This window comes from Pseudophryne corroboree, chromosome 4 (genome assembly GCF_028390025.1).
Source record: "Pseudophryne corroboree isolate aPseCor3 chromosome 4, aPseCor3.hap2, whole genome shotgun sequence".
NCBI lineage: Eukaryota > Metazoa > Chordata > Amphibia > Anura > Myobatrachidae > Pseudophryne > Pseudophryne corroboree.
Window position 1 is genome coordinate 497028807 of NC_086447.1, and position 22847 is coordinate 497051653.

The 22847-nt window shown below is 45.8% G+C and overlaps 1 long non-coding RNA gene across 1 annotated transcript in view; it reads right to left on the minus strand.

The window, feature by feature from the left end:
* Window positions 1–22847, minus strand: part of LOC134911545 (uncharacterized) — a 157803-nt gene that overhangs the window by 17079 nt on the left and 117877 nt on the right. Inside the window, exon 2 of the long non-coding RNA XR_010176658.1 lies at window positions 10681–10715. This is a non-coding gene — a long non-coding RNA (uncharacterized LOC134911545). The remainder of the gene's footprint in view (window positions 1–10680; window positions 10716–22847) is intronic.

The window sequence follows — 22847 nt, forward strand, 5'->3', positions numbered from 1 at the left end:
CTATAAATTAATTATGCAAGCAGAGAAAGATACTTATAATATTTTTTGCATTGTAGAAAATTTATTACACATAAAAAATTAAATATTATAATCTTTCATAACTTTTGCATTCATCATAGGTTCACATAAAAATGAAAACTAGATATTATAATCTTATCAATTTTCATATATATCACAGATTCACATTGATGGGAACACTCAATGCTAGATGGTAACTGTAAATAGCTATTGGGACAGTCCTTGGTCTCCAACTCAGATAGAATACATATGTTGCCACTCCTAGTAACGATTTTTGTTTTATATCACATAACCATGGTTTAGTAATTTTGTAGCGTTATTAATTCCAGGATCTGATTCAAGTACTGAATTTTTGATTAGTGGACTCAGTCAATTATGGCTCATGAGGTATTTAAATATCCCAGATTTTAATTACAGGGATATCGTGAAATATTGTTGCTCACCTCCCCAGCAGCAGGGTTTTAGATGTAAAGCTCCGGGAGACGCAGTGCCCGGCTGCGCGCCGCTCGATGTATCTCTGCCGGAGTCGCGTATTCCCGGAGTTGTAGCAGCTTCACGTACTGACCTCAAAGCTTCCAGTTAGAAGGGTGAGAAGGCAGCTCTCCGCTGTGGCTACACGCCGCTCAGCTTCTCCTCATTAATACTTTTAAGGGAGCTTCTCACCAAGGTTTGGGTTGGAGATTTTTGCCAAGATGTTGGTTCTGTAGTCCCAGGCGTTGGTGTTCCCAGATGGAGTGTGGAATAGGTCCTTAACGCGTTTCTCCGTTATATCAATTGAACGGTATCATCAGAAGGTGTCCATCACTTATTCCTATCCTAGTATTTAAACACTGCTTCCACCAATCATAGACTAGTGCTCATTATAGACTGCAGGTGTACTACAGGTGTTATCTAAATAGATAGTTCAATCTAAGGCAATCTTTATTATAGCAGCACTTGCTAGGAACTATATCCTTTATAGCTAAATAATATAATCCACATTATAATTAAAAGAAGGGAAATTCACAGTCTCTAACCCATTCAAAGAAACTGCACCCCTCCAGATTAAATTAATAGTTTAATAAATAAATTATATCTGGCAACATGTAGGCAACGGAGAACAAATGAATATTAGAGAATAATTCAGAAACAAATGGAAGTGGGACATTATCCATTATTACAGGCGCTTGCTAGGAACTATATCCTTTATAGCTAAATAATATAATCCACATTATAATTAAAAGAAGGGAAATTCACAGTCTCTAACCCATTCAAAGAAACTGCACCCCTCCAGATTAAATTAATAGTTTAATAAATAAATTATATCTGGCAACACGTAGGCAACGGAGAACAAACGAATATTAGAGAATAATTCAGAAACAAATGGAAGTAGGACACTATCCATTATTACAGGCTGCTATAGCCTAACGGTCAGGGCCATCGCCCCACAAGTCACAGCAGCATTACATCCCAGGTTCGAATCCCACCTCCCACCACAGTTCACCATTTATCAAAATTCCTCTCATTATTATGCTATTATTCTCCCAAAAATTTTTTTTTTAATATATAAAAAAACTAAAATAATAATGAGAGGAATTTTGATAAATGGTGAACTGTGGTGGGAGGTGGGATTCGAACCTGGGATGTAATGCTGCTGTGACTTGTGGGGCGATGGCCCTGACCGTTAGGCTATAGCAGCCTGTAATAATGGATAGTGTCCCACTTCCATTTGTTTCTGAATTATTCTCTAATATTCGTTTGTTCTCCGTTGCCTACGTGTTGCCAGATATAATTTATTTATTAAACTATTAATTTAATCTGGAGGGGGTGCAGTTTCTTTGAATGGGTTAGAGTGTTAGGCGCCGGGGTCCGCTCGTCGGTGCGGCCCGGCGCCTAGCAACCAGGGACGCCGTGCGCGTACAGCCGCCGGCTCCCTGGCAACGCTAGACGCCGGGCACACGGAGCCGCTCTGACCCTAGCAACGGGGACGCCACGTTCGGGCCGCGTTCCCCGTTGCTGGGTCTGTTCTAATTGTATCATGGTGTGCTGGCCGTGCAGCATGCAAGCTGCACGGCATTAATTGTGATGACCCAGTCTGGCTCCTGATTGGGGAGCTCACACTTATAAGCACCCTTTGGACTTCTCACAGACGCCGGTGATAGCTTCCTGTTTGCCTTTGTCAGTTGCAGAGAGTTTCCAGTCCTGCTCTATCCGGTTGTTCCTGTCCTCAGTGGTCCTGTACTCGGATATTTGTCATCTATTCCTGGAGTCTGACCGAGCACCTTTAACATCCTGTGGTGTTCGTGAGTCGCGGCGCAGCCGTGTGTTGCGGCTTGTCCGCTTACTGTTTATTATTTAGTTTGTGTTCTGGAGCTTTTGCGGAGGATTCCGCTCCCACAGATCCACTCTGGTATCCAGCGGTGCTGGATAGGAGTAACGGATCAGTGGATCTTTGGTTGTCCTTTTCCCTGGCGGCTAGTCCGCACATACCTTGGTTTAAGTTAGTTAGCTTGTAACCCCTGGCCTGGTTGCTTAGTCAGAGGGCCCCTTGTTATCACCCTGTCTCGGATTTCCCTTTGTCTCCCATTAAGACCTGAGGGGGCATCGGGGTTGGGCAGACATAATCCGCCCTTCGAACGCGGCTGCCATGGGCTCAAGCAACCATAGTCTCGCAGGGGATTTCTGATAACACGGGCGAGACAACGGAGTTAGGGCGCCAGGGGTTACTAGGCTCTCCTGCTCCCACAACCAGCAAATCTTCCCAGTACTCAGACCTCTGCCATTAGATCTCCTCTGGTCTGGAGTACGGGAATCATAACATTATCACCGGCCAGACAAAAAAAAAGAAAATTAAAATTAACAGGAGTTGATTTTTTTTTACTTATTCAGTTGGGAGATTTTTGTCGGCCTCATGAATCCCACCGGTGTTGGGCCAAATCCTGGCCAGCTTCTAGTTAGTCAGATTCAAGAACTTACTCAGATGGTTCAGGATCTGTCCCTCCGGGTGAGGTCACAGGAAGATCTGTTACGGACTTCCACGAGGGTCATTCCTGAACCAAAGATGCATCTGCCTGACCGTTTTTCTGGGGATAGAAAACAGTTTTTTAATTTTAAAGAGTCTTGTAAACTTTATTTTCGTTTAAGACCAGTCTCCTCAGGTACGGAGGCTCAGCGGGTTGGAATTATTATTTCTCTGCTTCAGGGGGATCCTCAGACCTGGGCTTTTGGTTTAAAGACAGACGATCCAGCCTTATTGTCTGTAGACGCCTTTTTAAAATCGTTAGGGCTACTGTATGACGACCCTGATAGAGAGGCGTCCGCTGAGAGTCAGTTGCGTGCTCTCAGACAGGGTAGGAATCCCGCAGAGATTTATTGTACGGAGTTTCGCCGTTGGTCGAACGACTGTGGATGGAATGACCCAGCCCTGCGCAGTCAGTTTCGCCTCGGCTTATCTGAATCTATTAAAGACAGTCTCCTTCAGTATCCCGCTCCTGAGACTCTCGATAAACTCATGGAGCTCTCTATTAAGATAGATCGTCGGCTCAGAGAGCGGAGGGCTGAAAAAGGAGCGTCTGTCGGGTCTACTCCTTGTGTTTTTTCCATCCCTGTGGACATGGAGGAGCCTATGCAGATAGGTCTCTCCAAATTGTCTCCTGAAGAAAGAACCAGGAGGCAAAATTCTGGTCTTTGTTTATACTGTGGAGGTAAGGGACATTTTGCCCGTAGTTGTCCGAACAAGTCGGGAAACTTCCCGACCAAGTGAGTTGTGAGGGGGTTCACTTTGGTCTGCAGCTTATCTCCTCAAATAATTCACTGTTAGTTCCTGCTAAAGTTTCCTTTGGCAGCCTCTGTTCCTCGGTCTCTGCTTTTGTGGACAGTGGAGCTGCAGGGAACTTTATGGATTTAACATGGGCCAAGGCCTTAGGTATTCCTCAGTTAACCTTGGGTAGGTGTGTCACCATGCATGGTTTAGATGGGAGTCCCTTGTCCAATGGGGTTATTTCTCTCTGTACACCTCCTGTTTTTCTTTCGGTAGGAGCTCTACATTCTGAAAAGATTGAGTTTTTCCTTACCCATTGTCCAGCAGTTCCTGTGGTTCTGGGTCACCCTTGGCTGGCCTTTCATAATCCCATCATTGATTGGCAGTCGGGGGAGATCTTACAATGGGGTACCATCTGTAATAAAGAATGTATTACGCTTCCTATCCGAGTAGCTGCCGCCGTTCCCGCACCCATTCCTGTGGAATACCAGGATTTTGTTGATGTATTTTCCAAGGGCAATGCGGATATTCTGCCTCCCCATAGGCCTTATGATTGTGCCATTGAGCTAATTCCTGGTGCCACGTTGCCTAAAGGAAGGTTATATGCATTGTCTGGTCCTGAAACTGTGGCCATGAATGAGTATGTGAAAGAAAGCCTTGGGAAAGGATTTATCAGGCCATCCAAATCCCCTTTAAGTGCAGGTTTCTTCTTCGTAGAGAAGAAGGATGGTTCTCTCAGACCCTGCATTGATTTTAGAGCTTTGAATAAAATCTCAGTAAAGAATACTTACCCTCTGCCGCTGATCTCTGTCCTCTTTGATCAGCTACGTTCGGCTGTGATTTTTTCTAAGATTGACCTGAGAGGAGCATATAACCTCATCAGAATCAAGTCAGGGGATGAGTGGAAAACGGCATTCAGTACTCAGTCAGGCCACTATGAGTATCTGGTCATGCCATTTGGCCTGTCTAACGCCCCGGCAGTCTTCCAGGATCTCATTAACGATGTGCTCCGTGAATTTCTTGGAAGGTTCGTTGTAGTCTACTTAGACGATATTTTGATATATTCTGATTCTGTAGAACAACATGTTACCCAGGTGCGTCAAGTTCTAAAAAAATTACGTGAAAATCACCTGTATGCCAAGCTGGAGAAGTGTGAATTTCATGTTACGGAGGTATCCTTTTTAGGGTACATTATTTCCCCTCGGGGATTCTGTATGGAACCAAAGAAGCTCCAAGCCATCCTTAGTTGGGCGCAACCCACCAACTTAAAAGCAATTCAGCGCTTTTTAGGGTTTGCGAACTACTATAGAAGATTTATTCACTCTTTCTCTGACCTAGTTGCTCCCATTGTGGCACTAACTAAGAAGGGAGCAGATCCTACCAATTGGTCACGTGAAGCTGAGTTATCTTTTCAGGCCTTGAAACAAGCCTTTGTCTCAGCCCCTGTCCTCAGACATCCCAACCCAGAATTGCCTTTCATTGTTGAGGTTGATGCCTCGGAGGTTGGAGTGGGGGCTATCCTATCTCAGAAGGATCCGGATTCCCTTGAATTACATCCTTGTGCCTTTATGTCCAGGAAATTCTCATCTGCAGAATCCAACTACGATGTTGGTAACCGGGAATTGCTGGCTATTAAATGGGCTTTCGAGGAGTGGAGACATTGGCTTGAAGGAGCGACTCATACTATTTCAGTTTTGACTGATCACAAAAATCTTCAATACATTGAATCAGCTAAGCGACTGAATGCCCGGCAGGCTCGTTGGGCTTTATTTTTTACTCGTTTCAAATTCATTATCACCTTCAGGCCAGGTTCCAAGAATACTAAGGCAGATGCCCTGTCACGCAGTTTTCTTCCAGTTCAAGACAACAGTCCTGTTACTCCCATACTGCCGTCCTCAACCATTCGGGCAGGCCTCACACAGGATGTATTTTCCCAGTTAAAGCTGCTTCAACATCAAGCTCCTGGAAATACTCCTGCTGGTCGTCTTTTTGTCCCTGAGTTTTTGAGAGCAACTGTTTTGACGGAGTTTCATGATAGCAAAGTTGCCGGGCATCCGGGAATCGCTAAGACTTTGGAATTAGTCTCCCGCTCAGTATGGTGGCCTGGTCTTTCCAAAGACATTAAAGAGTTTGTTTTTTCGTGTCAGGTCTGTGCACAGCAAAAAGTTCCCCGTTCTTTACCCATCGGTCAACTTATGCCCTTGAATGTTCCTCTTAGGCCATGGTCGCATATCTCCATGGATTTTGTGGTGGACCTCCCTCTGTCAGCCGGATGTCGAGTCATATGGGTGGTAGTGGACCGTTTTAGCAAAATGGCCCATTTCATTGCTCTTCCCCGATTGCCATCTGCCCAGGGATTGGCAGTCTTGTTCCTCCGCCATGTTTTCAGACTCCATGGCTTACCCACTGATATTGTTTCTGATCGGGGTCCACAATTCATTGCACAATTTTGGAAGTCTTTTTGTGCTTCATTAAAGATGAAGTTATCTTTAACGTCCGGCTATCATCCCCAATCCAATGGGCAGACTGAGCGAGTTAATCAATCTCTAAAACAATATTTGCGTTTGTACTCGGCCAAACTCCAAAATGACTGGTCGGAGTTTCTTCCATTGGCGGAGTTTGCTTATAATAATGCCTGTCATTCTTCCACCAATGTGTCTCCATTTTTTGCAGTTTTTGGTTTTCACCCCAGAGCTAATTCATTTTTTCAACATTCCTCTGTCTCCTCACTGGCCCTGACCTCTCATCTTAAACTTATTTGGAGAAAAGTGCACCTGGCTCTCAGAAAAGCGGCATTCCGGGAAAAAAGATTTTCTGACAGGCTCCGGCGGCCGTGCACTTTTAAAGTAGGAGATAAGGTGTGGTTGTCGACTCGCAACATTAAACTTCGACAAACCTCAGCCAGATTGGGTCCTAAATTTATTGGACCATTTCACATTATCAAAAAAGTCAATCCAGTTGCTTTCCGGTTACGTTTACCAAAAACTTTACGGATCGGAAATACCTTCCATTGCTCATTGCTGAAACCATATGTTTCGTCCAGTAGATTTCCTCGTAAAATATCTCAGGGGAGATCACCTATAAATGTACAGGGTCAGCAGGAGTTCTTGGTGGAGAAGGTTCTCGATTCCAAGTTGTCCCGGGGTCGGCTTTATTTTTTGGTACATTGGAGAGGTTATGGGCCAGAGGAAAGGTCTTGGGTCCTGGATGAGGATCTTCATGCCCCGAGGCTCAAAAGGGCATTTTTTCGAGAATTTCCTCAGAAACCTGGCTTTAGGGGTTCCTTGACCCCTCCTCAAGGGGGGGGTACTGTTAGGCGCCGGGGTCCGCTCGTCGGTGCGACCCGGCGCCTAGCAACCAGGGACGCCGTGCACGTACAGCCGCCGGCTCCCTGGCAACGCTAGACGCCGGGCGCACGGAGCCGCTCTGACCCTAGCAACGGGGACGCCACGTTCGGGCCGCGTTCCCCGTTGCTGGGTCTGTTCTAATTGTATCATGGTGTGCTGGCCGTGCAGCATGCAAGCTGCACGGCATTAATTGTGATGACCCAGTCTGGCTCCTGATTGGGGAGCTCACACTTATAAGCACCCTTTGGACTTCTCACAGACGCCGGTGATAGCTTCCTGTTTGCCTTTGTCAGTTGCAGAGAGTTTCCAGTCCTGCTCTATCCGGTTGTTCCTGTCCTCAGTGGTCCTGTACTCGGATATTTGTCATCTATTCCTGGAGTCTGACCGAGCACCTTTAACATCCTGTGGTGTTCGTGAGTCGCGGCGCAGCCGTGTGTTGCGGCTTGTCCGCTTACTGTTTATTATTTAGTTTGTGTTCTGGAGCTTTTGCGGAGGATTCCGCTCCCACAGATCCACTCTGGTATCCAGCGGTGCTGGATAGGAGTAACGGATCAGTGGATCTTTGGTTGTCCTTTTCCCTGGCGGCTAGTCCGCACATACCTTGGTTTAAGTTAGTTAGCTTGTAACCCCTGGCCTGGTTGCTTAGTCAGAGGGCCCCTTGTTATCACCCTGTCTCGGATTTCCCTTTGTCTCCCATTAAGACCTGAGGGGGCATCGGGGTTGGGCAGACATAATCCGCCCTTCGAACGCGGCTGCCATGGGCTCAAGCAACCATAGTCTCGCAGGGGATTTCTGATAACACGGGCGAGACAACGGAGTTAGGGCGCCAGGGGTTACTAGGCTCTCCTGCTCCCACAACCAGCAAATCTTCCCAGTACTCAGACCTCTGCCATTAGATCTCCTCTGGTCTGGAGTACGGGAATCATAACATAGAGACTGTGAATTTCCCTTCTTTTAATTATAATGTGGATTATATTATTTAGCTATAAAGGATATAGTTCCTAGCAAGTGCTGCTATAATAAAGATTGCCTTAGATTGAACTATCTATTTAGATAACACCTGTAGTACACCTGCAGTCTATAATGAGCACTAGTCTATGATTGGTGGAAGCAGTGTTTAAATACTAGGATAGGAATAAGTGATGGACACCTTCTGATGAAACCGTTCAATTGATATAATGGAGAAACGCGTTAAGGACCTATTCTACACTACATCTTGGAACACCAACGCCTGGGACTACAGAACCGACATCTTGGCAAAAATCTCCAACCCAAACCTTGGTGAGAAGCTCCCTTAAAAGTATTAATGAGGAGAAGCTGAGCGGCGTGTAGCCACAGCGGAGAGCTGCCTTCTCACCCTTCTAACTGGAAGCTTTGAGGTCAGTACGTGAAGCTGCTACCACTCTGGGAATACGCGACTCCGGCAGAGATACATCGAGCGGCGCGCAGCCGCAGCCGGGCACTGCGCCTCCCGGAGCTTTACATCTAAAACCCTGCTGCTGGGGAGGTGAGCAACAATATTTCATGATATCCCTGTAATTAAAATCTGGACATTTAAATACCTCATGAGCCATAATTGACTGAGTCCACTAATCAAAAATTCAGTACTTGAATCAGATCCTGGAATTAATAACGCTACAAAATTACTAACCATGGTTATGTGATATAAAACAAAAATCGTTACTAGGAGTGGCAACATATGTATTCTATCTGAGTTGGAGACCAAGGACTGTCCCAATAGCTATTTACAGTTACCATCTAGCGTTGAGTGTTCCCATCAATGTGAATCTGTGATATATATGAAAATTGATAAGATTATAATATCTAGTTTTCATTTTTATGTGAACCTATGATGAATGCAAAAGTTATGAAAGATTATAATATTTAATTTTTTATGTGTAATAAATTTTATACAATGCAAAAAATATTATAAGTATCTTTCTCTGCTTGCATAATTAATTTATAGACATAGCAGGTGCTTAGCGCTCTTTTTATTATTTATTTGTGATTGTTGTATGGTATACTTCTAGCCGTAAGTGGGAGCAGCTTGTTTTTTAATAAGTGGTAATCGATACAAAATTCAGTTCCTTTTCCTTAATTGTGAATAAGGCAACATTTATTTGAACTAGTATACTGGTGCACCTGAGATATTGTCTACACACAGACGCCCAAGGAGTGACATTGAGTTGGCCTCCCGATACGTCAGTGTGTATACAAGGATTTTTTATTCTGAGTCCAATAAACCACTGCACACTACTAAAGGCATAATTAGGGTCTCTGGCACCAAGGGCAAGATGAAGAATGGTGCCGCCCCCCCAAAAAAAAACTATGTGCATGCTTCAAAGGCGCTTGAAGAAAAATGGGCATGGCCACATGCTGGAAGGCGTATGGGCACTGAAAATGGGGCATGTCAATGCGGAACCTCCAAAGAAATGTATCCTCCCTGGGAAGATTGCATCATCAGTCAGTATTCACTATAGTATAGAATATCACATTGTCTGGAAGATGCCTGCAGAAATATTAACAAGGTCATCATCATACAGCAGTGGTTCACCAGACTCGTGCCTCCTGTGTCACTTCCTGCCCCCTGCTTCTCTCAGCCACACCATCTCACTTCCTAATTCCCCACAGCACCATGCAATTTGCCCCTCAGCACCCTCCTACCTGCCCTCAGCACAGTACATCTTCTCCATAGCCCATTCTTACCTGCCCACAGCACTGTGCACTCTGCCCCTTAGCACCCTCCTACTTGCCCACAGCATAGTGCAATTTGCCCCTCAGCACCCTCCTGCCTGTCCTCAGAACAGTGCAATCTTCCCTATAGCCCTTTCCTTCCTGCCCACAGCACTGTGCAATCCACCCCTCAGCACCCTCTTACCTGTCTTCAGCACAGTGCAAGCTGCCCCTTAACACGCTCCTACCTGCCCTCAGCACAGTGAAAGCTGCTTTTTAACACCCTCCTACATATTTCAATATGCCTTTTAACCATCCTTACCTATTTGCCCAAGCTCAATGCAATCTACCCTTTCCATCTGCCATCAGACATAATGCAATCTGCTCCTTAACCCATTCATGCCTACTAGCTTCAACACAATGCAATCTACCCCATAACCCTTTTCTACCTGCCCTCAGAACAATGCAATCAATATATCCCCCTTAGCTCCTTCCTTCCTGACCATAATAGTAACTCCATCAGTACAGTTAAAGCTTACAATACAGTAACTAATATTGCAGACTTCAGTCATTTTCTACCCTGGACTCATGACAGATTCTGAAAGGAAACTCATAAACCTAGGTTTATACCCAAAAGAATGTATCATTGTTTTGAGGAAATTTATACTGCAGTATAAATATGGATGTGGTAGCTAGCAGGGTAGGGAAAGGGTTGGGGTTGTTTAGGTAGGTATATAGGTATAAATTATTGTACAGTAGACTGTTTTCCTGCAAAAGAGTAAATTTTCAGAGAGCTACAATGTAGTTAAAGTGATGAAATAGTATATAACAGTAAGAAAATTTGTTTATGTTTGATTCTGTAAGTGTAATTTTATTTTTAGGACATGTATATCATGAACTTACCCAGTTGCCCAGAGGAGATGTCTTCTGATCTGTTCCTGCAAAACAAAGTTAACATTGCTTGCAACAGTTGTATTTATTACCCTAAGAAGAGTAACATTAAGGGGGTATTCAATTAAACCCTGCAGGTTAATTTGCCGTGCTGGGACATTCCTCTTAGTGGGTATTACCCTGAATATGAATGCCTGTTGTCAGACAGAACCTTGCAGTTCCATGAGCTGTGAGAAAAGGATTGCATAAAAATGACAAAATTGGGGGTTCTCGTGTGGAAAAAAAACATTGATTCCACAATTTATGTGGAATCAGTGAGTTTCTGATTCCTGAATCCCAAACATTTAGATGTGGGAAAAAGGCTATTTAATTGAATAGCTTTTCCCTCATCATGAAACTCATGTGCGATGTGATCAATAAAATAATGAGGCTGACTCTGAGTCAGACAGATCTTTGCAAGGATACAAATGATGAGTGTTTGCATACAGCCCATACTCAGATGCAAATAATAAGATTTTACTCACCGGTAAATCTATTTCTCGTAGTCCGTAGTGGATGCTGGGGACTCCGTAAGGACCATGGGGATTAGCGGCTCCGCAGGAGACTGGGCACAACTAAAGAAAGCTTTAGGACTACCTGGTGTGCACTGGCTCCTCCCACTAAGACCCTCCTCCAGACCTCAGTTAGGATACTGTGCCCGGAAGAGCTGACACAATAAGGAAGGATTTTGAATCCCGGGTAAGACTCATACCAGCCACACCAATCACACCGTATAACTCGTGATACTATACCCAGTTAACAGTATGATAACAACTGAGCGTCTCAACAGATGGCTCAACAATAACCCTTTAGTTAGGCAATAACTATATACAAGTATTGCAGACAATCCGCACTTGGGATGGGCGCCCAGCATCCACTACGGACTACGAGAAATAGATTTACCGGCGAGTAAAATCTTATTTTCTCTAACGTCCTAAGTGGATGCTGGGGACTCCGTAAGGACCATGGGGATTATACCAAAGCTCCCAAACGGGCGGGAGAGTGCGGATGACTCTGCAGCACCGAATGAGCAAACTCTAGGTCCTCCTCAGCCAGGGTATCAAACTTGTAGACTCTTGCAAGAGTGTTTGAACCCGACCAAGTAACAGCTCGGCAAATTTGTAAAGCCGAGACCCCTCGGGCAGCCGCCCAAGAAGAGCCCACCTTCCTCGGGGAATGGGCTTTTACAGATTTAGGGTGCGGCAGTCCAGCCGCAGAATGTGCAAGTTGAATCGTGCTATAGATCCAGCGAGCAATAGTCTGCTTAGAAGCAGGAGCACCCAGCTTGTTGGGTGCATACAGGATAAATAGCGAGTCAGTTTTCCTGACTCCAGCCGTCCTGGAAACATATACTTTCCAGGGCCCTGACTACGTCCAGAAACTTGGAATCCTCCAAGTCCCAAGTAGCCGCAGGCACCACAATAGGTTGGTTCACATGAAAAACTGCTACACCTTAGGAAGGAATTGGGAACGAGTCCTCAATTCCGCCTTATCCATATAAAATACAGATAAGGGCTTTTGCATGACAAAGCCGCCAATTCTGATACACGCCTGGCCGACGCTAAGGCCCACAGCATGACCACTTTCCACGTGAGGTATTGTAGCTCCACGGATTTAAGTGGCTCAACTCAATGCGACTTCAGGAAATCCAACACTACGTTGAGATCCCACGGTGCCACTGGAGGCACAAACGGGGGCTGACTATGCAGCACTCCCTTAACAAAAGTCTGAACTTCAGGCAGTGAAGCCAGTTCTATTTTGGAAGAAAATCGATAGAGCCGAAATCTGGACCTTAATGGAACCCAATTTTAGGCCCATAGTCACCTCTGACTTGTAGGAAGTGCAGAAATCGACCTAGCTGAAATTCCTCCTTTGGGGCCTTACTGGCCTCACAGCATGCAACATATTTCCGCCATATGCGGTGATAATGGTTTGCGTTCACTTCTTTCCTAGCTTTAAATAGCGTAGGGATAACTTCCTTCGGAATGCCCTTTTCCTTCAGGATCCGGCGTTCAACCGCCATGCCGTCAAACGCAGCCGCGGTACGTCTTGGAACAAACAGGCCCCCTGCTGCAGCAGGTCCTGTCTGAGCGGCAGAGGCCATGGGTCCTCTGAGATCATTTCTTGGAGTTCTGGGTACCAAGCTCTTCTTGGCCACCCGGAACAATGAGTATAGTTCTTACTCCTCTCCTTCTTATCATTCTCATTACCCTGGGTATGAGAGGCAGAGAAGGGAACACATACACCGACTGGTACACCCACGGTGTTACCAGAGCGTCCACAGCTATCGCCTGAGGGTCCCTTGACCTGGCGCAATATCTTTGTAGCTTTTTGTTGAGGCGGAACGCCATCCTGTCCACCTGTGGCCTTTCCCAACGGTGTACAATCATTTGGAAGACTTCTGGATGAAGTCCCCACTCTCCCGGGTGGAGGTCGTGTCTGCTGAGAAAGTCTGCTTCTCAGTTGTCCACTCCGGGAATGAACACTGCTGACAGTGCTAACACATGATTTTCCGCCCATCGGAGAATCCTTGTGGCTTCTGCCATCGCCATCCTGCTTCTTGTGCCGCCCTGTCGGTTTACATGAGCGACCGCCGTGATGTTGTCTGACTGGATCAGCACCGGCCGGTGTTGAAGCAGGGGTCTAGCCTGACTTAGGGCATTGTAAATGGCCCATAGTTCCAGACCATTTATGTGTAGGGAAGTCTCCTGACTTTTCCATAGGCCTTGGAAGTTTCTTCCCTGTGTGACTGCCCCCCAGCCTTGAAGGCTGGCATCCGTGGTCACCAGGACCCAGTCCTGTATGCCGAATCTGCGGCCCCCTAGAAGATGAGCACTCTGCAGTCACCACCACAGCGACACCCTGGCCCTTGGAGACAGGGTTATCCGCCGATGCATCTGAAGATGCGACCCGGACCACTTGTCCAACAGATCCCACTGGAAGATCCTTGCATGGGACCTGGCGAATGGAAATTCTTCATAAGAAGCTACCATCTTTCCCAAGGCTCGCGTGCATTGATGCACCGACACCTGTATTTGTATTAGGAGGTCTCCGTCTAGAGACGCCAACTCTTTGGACTTCTCCTCCGGGAGAAACCCTTTTTATCCTGTTCTGTGTCCAGAACCATACCCAGGAGCAGTAGACGCGTCGTAGGAACCAGCTGCGACTTTGGAATATTCAGAATCCAGCCGTGCTGTTGTAGCACTTCCCGAGATAGTGCTACTCCGACGAACAACTGCTCACTGGACCCCGCCTTTATAAGGAGATCGTCCAAGTACGGGATAAGTACTTCGGCCATTACCTTGGTAAATACCCTCGGTGCCGGGGACAGACCAACGGCAACGTCTGGAATTGGTAATGACAATCCTGTACCACAATTTTGAGGTACACCTGGTGAAGAGGGTAAATAGGGACATGCAGGTAAGCATCCTTGATGTCCAGTGATACCCTGAAATTTTCCAGGCTTGCAATAATCGCCCTGAGCGATTCCATTTTGAACTTGAACCTTCGTATATAAGTGTTCAAGGATTTCAATTTTAGAATGGGTCTCACCGAACCGTCTGGTTTCGGTACCACAACATTTTGGAATAGTAACCCCGGCCTTGTTGAAGGAGGGGTACCTTGATTTCACCTGCTGGAAGTACAGCTAGTGAATTGCCGCCAGTACTACCTTTCTCCGAGGGCAGCAGGCAAGGCTGATGTGAGGTAACGGCGAGGGGGAGTCGCCTCGAACTCCAGCCTGTATCCCTGTGATACTACTTGCAGAACCTAGGGATCCACCTGTGGGCAAGCCCACTGGTCCCTGAAGTTCCCGAGACGCGCCCCCACCGCACCTGTCTCCACCTGTGGAGCCCCAGCGTCATGCGGTGGACTCAGAGGAAGCGAGGGAAGATATTTGATCCTGGGAACTGGCTGTCTGGTGCAGCCAGGGGCGGATCCAGAAGAAAATGATAGGGGGGGCACCATGGAAGGGGCAAGTACATTTGCGTGCGGCTTCGGTGCATGTGAGGTGGCGCTTCTTATACAATGCCCACAGTTGTAGCGCTCATTATGCAATGTCCACTGTACTGGTAGTGCCCTTTATATAGACCCCATAGTAGTGGTGTCCCTTATGCAATGCCCGTATTGCCCCCAGTAGTAATGTTGCCTGTAGTAATGCCCCCAGTCATTATGCCCCCAGTGGTAATGCCCCTGCAGTTATGACCCCAGTAGTTTAGCCACCAGTAGTAATGCCCCCCTATAGTTTGCCCCATTGTAGTTTAGCCCCTGTAGTTATGCCCCCCTTATAGTTTAGCCTCCAGTAGTAATGCCCCCAATAGTTTGGCCCCTGTAGTTATGCCCCCAGTAGTTTGGCTCCCCCTGTAGTTTAGCCCCCAAGTAGTAATGCCCCTGTAGTTTAGCCCCCAAGTAGTAATGCCCCCAATAGTTTGGCCCCTGTAGTTATGCCCCCAGTAGTTTGGCTCCCCCTGTAGTTTAGCCCCCAAGTAGTAATGCCCCTGTAGTTTAGCCCCCAAGTAGTAATGCCCCCTGTAGGTGCCCCCCAGTAATAATGCCCCCAGTAGCTGCCCCCCCCAGTAATAATGCCCCCAGTAGCTGCCCCCCAGTAGTGATGCCCCCAGTTACAATGCCCCCAGTAGTAATGCCCCCCCTCAGTAGTAATGCCCCTTGTTGATGCCCCCCCCAGTAGTAATGCCCCTTGTTGGTGCCCCCCCAGTAGTAATGTCCCCCCGTAGTTTCCCCCAGGAGATGCCCCCGCTGCATTAAGGAAGAAAAAAACATAATACTTACCGAGCCCCGTTCCCGCGCCGCTGCAGTACTCCTTCTGGCTGGCGTCCTCTCCTCAGTACTATGAGAGAGACGTCATGACTGACGTCTCTCCCATAGCGCACGGCGCAGTGACAGCGCCGGAAGCCGGAGCTCAGTACTGAGCTCCTGCCTCTGGCTACCGCTGTGCAGGGAGACGGGCGCCCCGCTGGTAACACAATCTCAGCGGGCGCCCGTCATCTCCCTGTGCGGCGCCGACGCCGCGGGGGGGGGACGGGGGACGCGGGGGGGAAGCCACAAATGACAGGGGGGGCACGGGCAAAAGTGCCCCCCCTCTGGATCCGCCACTGGGTGCAGCTGTTTCCTTCTTCCCTTGTCTCTGTGCAGAAAGGAAGCGCCTTTGACCCGCTTGCTTTTCTGAAGCCGAAAGGACTGTACCTGAAAATACGGTGCTTTCTTAGGCTTTTGTGAGGAAACCTGAGGTAAAAATTTTTCTTCCCAGCTGTTGCTGTGGATACGAGGTCCCAGAGACCATCCCCAAACAATTCCTCACCCTTATAAGGCAGAATCTCCATGTGCCTTTTAAAGGCAGCATCACCTGTCCACTGCCGGGTTTCTAATACCCTCCTGGCAGAATGGACATTGCATTAATTCTGGATGCCAGCCGGTAAATATCCCTCTGTGCATCCTTCATATATAAGACGACGTCTTTAAAATGCTCTATGTTAGCAAAATATTATCCCTGTCTAGTATTAATATCATCTGACAGGGTATCAGACCACGCTGCTGCAGCACTATTTTGCTGAGGCAATTGCAGGTCTCAGTATAGAACCCGAGTGTGTGTATATACAGACTTCAGGATAGTCTCCTGCTTTTTATCAGCAGGCTCCTTCAAGGTGGCCGTATCCTAAGACGGCAGTGCCACCTTTTTTGACAAACGTGTGAGCGCCTTATCCACCCTAGGGGATATCTCCCAGCGTGACCTATCCTCTGGTGGGAAATGGTACGCCATCAGTAACTGTTTAGAAATTACCAGTTTCTTATCGGGGGAACCCACGCTTCTTTACACACTTCATTCATTCATCTGATGGGGGAACAAAACACTGGCTGCTTTTTCTCCCCAAAAATAAAACCCCTTTTATGTGGTACTTGGGTTCATGTCAGAAATGCGTAACACATTTTTCATTGCCGAGATCATGTAACGGATGTTCCTAGTGGATTGTGTATATGTCTCAACCTCGTCGACACTGGAGTCAGACTCCGTGTCGACATCTGTGTCTGCCATCTGAGGTAACGGGCATTTTTTTTTGAGCCCCTGATGGCCTTTGAGACGCCTGGGCAGGCGCGGGCTGAGAAGCCGGCTGTCCCACAGCTGTGCCAGCAGATCTCACTGTAAAATAAAAAACCTAAATATACTTTCTTTCTAGGAGCTCAGGAGAGCCCCTAGTGTGCATCCAGCTCAGCCGGGCACAAGAATCTAACTGAGGTCTGGAGGAGGGTCTTAGTGGGAGGAGCCAGTGCACACCAGGTAGTCCTAAAGCTTTCTTTAGTTGTGCCCAGTCTCCTGCGGAGCCGCTAATCCCCATGGTCCTTACGAAGTCCCCAGCATCCACTTAGGACGTTAGAGAAATATGGAAATTGTCTGCATCTGTCTTTTCATGAAATTGGACAACTAAGGTGGCAACCGGGGGCAACAATGTGAGTTCAAAGAACCAGTTATGAGTTATGTGTACAAGGAAGGGAAGTCTGTTTCTGACAGATCTATTGCACTGGAGGCACTCGATATACCAGCTTCCGGGATCCCGGCGCTCAGTATACCAGCGCCAGGATCCCGAACGTCGGAATACCAACAACTATTCTCCCTCTTGAGTCACCACTGGAGGGAGGATAAATAGTGTCATACCGTGCCTGCAGCATGGCGAGCAGAGCGAGCCTTCAAGGGGCTCTTTTGCGCTCATCCCGCTGCCGGCATTCTGGCGGTCGGGACCTGGGCGTCGGGATCCCAACAGCTGGCCAGTCATAGTACACCCCTATTGCACTTAGCACAAGGCTGGTGCAAGTACTGATGCCAATGATAATGGTGCTGATACCAATGGTGCAGCAGTTGGAATACAATCAATGGGTGGCAGTGGCATCACTATGGGGCTGTGGGGGGTGTGGGCCTTACCTGGTTTGAGTGACACCAAAATGCTAGCTCCTTCGCAGTGACTGAAGCCTGGTGGTGCAGTCTGATATTCTCCTGCAGAACTCAGCTTCTGTCACAGAGGAGGAGTCGGCACTGCACTCAGCCCAGTCTCTGGGGGCAGCCCAGCATCTTCGCAGATACTAAGCATGCACCTGGTGTGATGCAATTGTATTTTAAAAGGGCACACCCCTTTATGTTAGTGCACCGCCCCTTTCAAGCTTGGTTGTCTCCGGTGTGTGGTGGGGTATATGGAGTGCACACTGAGTGTCACTAGACCGGGGACACCTCTATTAGTTGGCATGGGTTTCCCATAGCAGATGCATAAACTCCCACATTAGTTCTACAGATTCTTACATTAGCATACGGTAGTAAATCAGACTTCTGCAGTTGCCCACAGCTACAGACACTTTGCCTGCATGTCAAAATCAGCACATGGGAAAAATTATTGACTAGATAAAGCCAATTAATAATACATAGGTTTAAGGTATTTATTGACATAGAAAAATATATACCAAGGTATATTCGGGCGCTGTAGACGTGGGGTGCCTTACTAAGCAGCTGCCTCAGAACAAAGGGGGAGTCATTCCCACAATTATATAGGGAAACCAAACAACAAATAGGAGGCTGCACTGAGTAATATTGGTATGTATCACAATATGAGAGAGCAAATACATTTCTCTATTAAAACAATTTATTGCACATTTAATAACAATTTATAAAAACATTCATGTCACGTTAAATAAAAAATTCTAAATACATGTATTAGGTTATTAGAATGTTACTATCCATGTGTATCTGGAGCAAAGGATTTTTGCTGGAATAGTCCATTCCTATTATCACCCCTGTAGCAGATGATCAAGTCCAGTGCAAAAATACCCAATTTGGATGGGAGTCCAGTGGAGCAAAACAGCAGTTGGACCGTTAGAGGTTGATTTGCTCCTAATGTCCCTTACTGGTGAGCTCCTCATGCATTGCGGTCTGAAACCTCCTAGCACAGACTGTTGCTGGGCTCCTCTTGAGATGCGGTGGATTGTAATGTCCAGGGGTTGGTCCGGACCCTTTCTCCAGTGCACTTGTAGCTGGGTAACACAAGCACCTAACCGGTTTCGCTGCACTCAGCTGGCAGCTTTTTCCTCCCTTCTTTTTCTGGTGGTGAGGACGTCACCGCCCCGGGTCGGGAGGCACACTATTGAAGAGGGAGTGGTTATGGTGGATATAATGCCACTACGGGCAGGTCTCAACGGTCAGCAGTAGCAATCACAGATAGCAGCATGATGTACAGTATAGAACCCACGGCACATCTGATGCAGGTGATAAGATTGCTGTCAACGCATTTCATCCCACAATGCACCGGGACTTCCTCAAGTCTTGAGGAAGTCCTGATGCATTGTGGGACGAAACGCGGTGACGTCCTCACCACCAGAAAAGAAGGGAGGAAGCAGAACGCCCACAGATCACGCCGATACGAGTGGGAGAGACGCCAGCACCAGCGGCTTACAAGTGAGATGGAATTCACACCACAAACAGGGAGGTGAACGATCTGTACAGAGGAATTCTAACATCATCCTTGTGTGGGTAAGACTGACACGGTCACATTAACATTGTTAAATACAGCCAGGACGCCGGCTTTTTTTCAGATTCACAGAAGCAAAAAGTATTTATTTTTATCAGCCCATGGATACTATGTTCTTATATTTACGATCAATTGCTACAGTATTAACAATTCAGTACTGAATGTGAAGTGGTTGTAACATTGGGGGTCATTCCGGGTTGTTCGCTCGTTATTTTTTTCTCGCAACGGAGCAATTAGTCGCTAATGCGCATGCGCAATGTCCGCAGTGCGACTGCGCCAAGTAAATTTGCTATGCAGTTAGGTTTTTTACTCACGGCATTACGAGGTTTTTTCTTCGTTCTGGTGATCGTAATGTGATTGACAGGAAGTGGGTGTTTCTGGGCGGAAACTGTCCGTTTTATGGGTGTGTGCGAAAAAACGCTACCGTTTCTAGGAAAAATGCGGGAGTGGCTGGAGAAACGGAGGAGTGTCTGGGCGAACGCTGGGTGTGTTTGTGACGTCAAACCAGGAACAACAAGCACTGAACTGATCGCACTGGCAGAGTAAGTCTCGAGCTACTCAGAAACTGCAGAGAGAAGTCTTTTCGCAATATTGCGAATCTTTCGTTCGCAATTTTGATAAGCTAAGATTCCCTCCCAGTAGGCGGCGGCTTAGCGTGTGCAAAGCTGCTAAAAGCAGCTTGCGAGCGAACAACTCGGAATGACCCCCATTGTTTCCACTTATTTTAATTCACCAGCATTCTCAGCAGCATACAAATTTTATGCTTATACTATGATATATATTTTACTAAGTTAGAGACATGTCATGTTTATGTGTATTTTAATAAATTAATTGAATGTTTGTTTAAAGCAGAGGTCTCCTAGTATTTGTGAATGTCTAGCTACCTACATCTTTAGTGTTAGAGTTATACCTATATCCCAAGCGCAGTGCTTTATTTTGTATTTTTGTATCTAATTGCTTGAGACCTTAAACCAGTCTCTAAGTACTTGCAGCTGGGAGAATTTTAATTTATTCTAGAGAGCGCCGGGAGGTAGTGTTAGCAACCACCATTGTTGTAGTTTGTTAATGAACATAACGTTGTGAAATAAAAGTGAAATGATAGGAGACTTGGGGAATAAGTATACAGAATGTGTTTTTTCAATCAGAGCAATATAAGCAGTGTTCTACAGGGAGTGTGTTTTCTCAGATGTGAACATCCCTTATTGGTTCTCTGGTTACTCCATCTCTTATTATTCAGGTGCAGAGTTAGCTCCCAACCTCAACGAATTTCTGAAAATCGGGTCTCTTATCTGTTTAGATTGACTGGGAGATTTTGTAATAAATATAAATATATATATATATATATATATATATATGACTCTCATGTAGAAATTAAGTGAGATTGGATAAAATAAAGTCTATTATTTTAATGGAAGACTGAAAAACCTGCTCATTTTAAGTCCTTGCTGTGTTATGCTATAATTTTGGCCTCTCTTAATAATAAAACCCTATTCACATTCCTCTCTGATGTTTTCACTAATTCTCTCCATTTCAAAAACTGTTCGGATCCTCTGGACACTGTTATGTGTCCTCAAGAAATGTTGGGCTTCACGTCGGAGTTTCGACCTAGTGTACAAGCACCCACAGGTGAAACCCAGGATCTGATGCCTAAAGTGTCAATGATGATCTACCACTCTACCCTGAGGAAGGATACCTTTTAAAACAAGGTATTCCAACTGTATGAAGCAAGGACCTTGATGATCCCTTGTTATTTTTCTTTATAGGTTTATTCCGTACCTGTCATTTATACAACACCGAATTGAAGGCTTATCCTTGCAAGGGACATCTGAGGTGAGCATCCCCCAAGGGACCATCCCAACGGACCTTTACACTTATATATTGGGATTCAATATTGCGTATTCCAACTAATTGTTGGGTCCACTACAGTGTGTTGAAGTATATATATATATATATATATATGTGTGTGTGTGTGAAAACCCTCACTCACTCATCACTAATTATCTTAATCCCGATATGTTAGGAAGCTGAAATTGAATATAGGTATTCTTCAGGTGGGACATAGAAAAACTAAGTAATTAGAATTTTAAATACCTCCCCTAAGGGGATGAAAAGGGCATTGACATAATGATGTCATTACCAATGTATGGCTTGTGTTGCATGAATGATAACATCCAAATTGACAATTGGATCAAAATTTGGATTGCACCTCCATTGTGTAGAATTTAATAAACAACAAAAATGCGAAAGCCTTCACTCATTCACTCACTCATTCACTCACTCACTCACTCACCTCATCACATAGGGAATATTTGCAAAACCTTGGATGGAGATAAAGTGGATGAACATAAAGTACCAGCCAATCAGCTCCTGTCATTTTTCAAACCCATCCTGTGACATGACAGTTAGGATCTGAGTGGCTGGGACTTTATCTCCATTGACTTTATCTCCATCCAAGGCTTAGTAAATAGACCCATAATTCTCTTACTTCCCGATATGTTAGGAAGATGAAATTTAATTTAGGTAATCTGCTGGTGGGACATAGGAAAACTACGTAATTAGAATTAAAAAAAACTCCCCTAAGGGGATAAAAAGGGTGTTAACATAATGACATCATTACTGATGTGTGGCTTGCATTGCGGGAACGATAACGCACAACGGACAATCGGATCAAAATTTGGATTGCACCTCCAATGTGTAGCATTTAATAAACTACAAAAATGGTCCTGTCACATTTTACCGTATCTCTCACTCACTCACTCACTCACTCACTCACTCACTCACTCACTACTAATTCTCCTACTTCCCAATATGTTAAGAAGCTGAAATTCAACACAGGCATTCTTCAGGTGGGAAATAGAAAAGCTACATAATTAGAATTGTATTTAACTCCCCTAAGGGGATTAACAGGGTGCTGATATAATGACGTCATTACCGATGCTTGGATTGCGTTGTGGGATTGATAACGTCTAAACGGACAATTGGATCGAAATTTAGATTGCTCCTCCAGTGCGTGGAATTTAATAAACTCCAAAAAGGGCCTTGTCACTCTTTCCCGTATTTGCTACGGGTGCTCCTCGGGTAACGCAAAGAACCAAGGATTAATATTTACTTGCATTAAGATGTCTCAGATTTTTTAACACTAATTTATATTTAAAACCGTGAAAATCAAAAACTTCTGTGTGAAAAATGGTTAGAACAGCTAGTTTAAAACATATGTATATTGTATCTTTATATTATGAAGGTTGGGTTGTCATGATTTGGTGCAAGTGGTGCTACCTGAAGACGTTTTCAGGTGAATAAATCAACAGTATCTATATTGACAGTCAATTGGTCAACACCAAATGGTCGACATGCATTAGGTTGACATGGACTAAAGGTCAACATGGTCATTAGGTCAACCTATAAAAGGCTGACACATGAAAAGGTTTATGGGTATAAACAGTTAACACTTGATAAGGTTGACATGAAGAATGTCGACCCAAAAGGGTTGACACACAGTTTTTTGTGTAATTTTCATCATCAGTGCACAGGGAACCCCAATTTGCTCACCTTGCAGTGAACAAGGGGCCTTGCTCCACTACTGCTGCGCACGGCAGAGGTTACTATTTCCAACAGTAG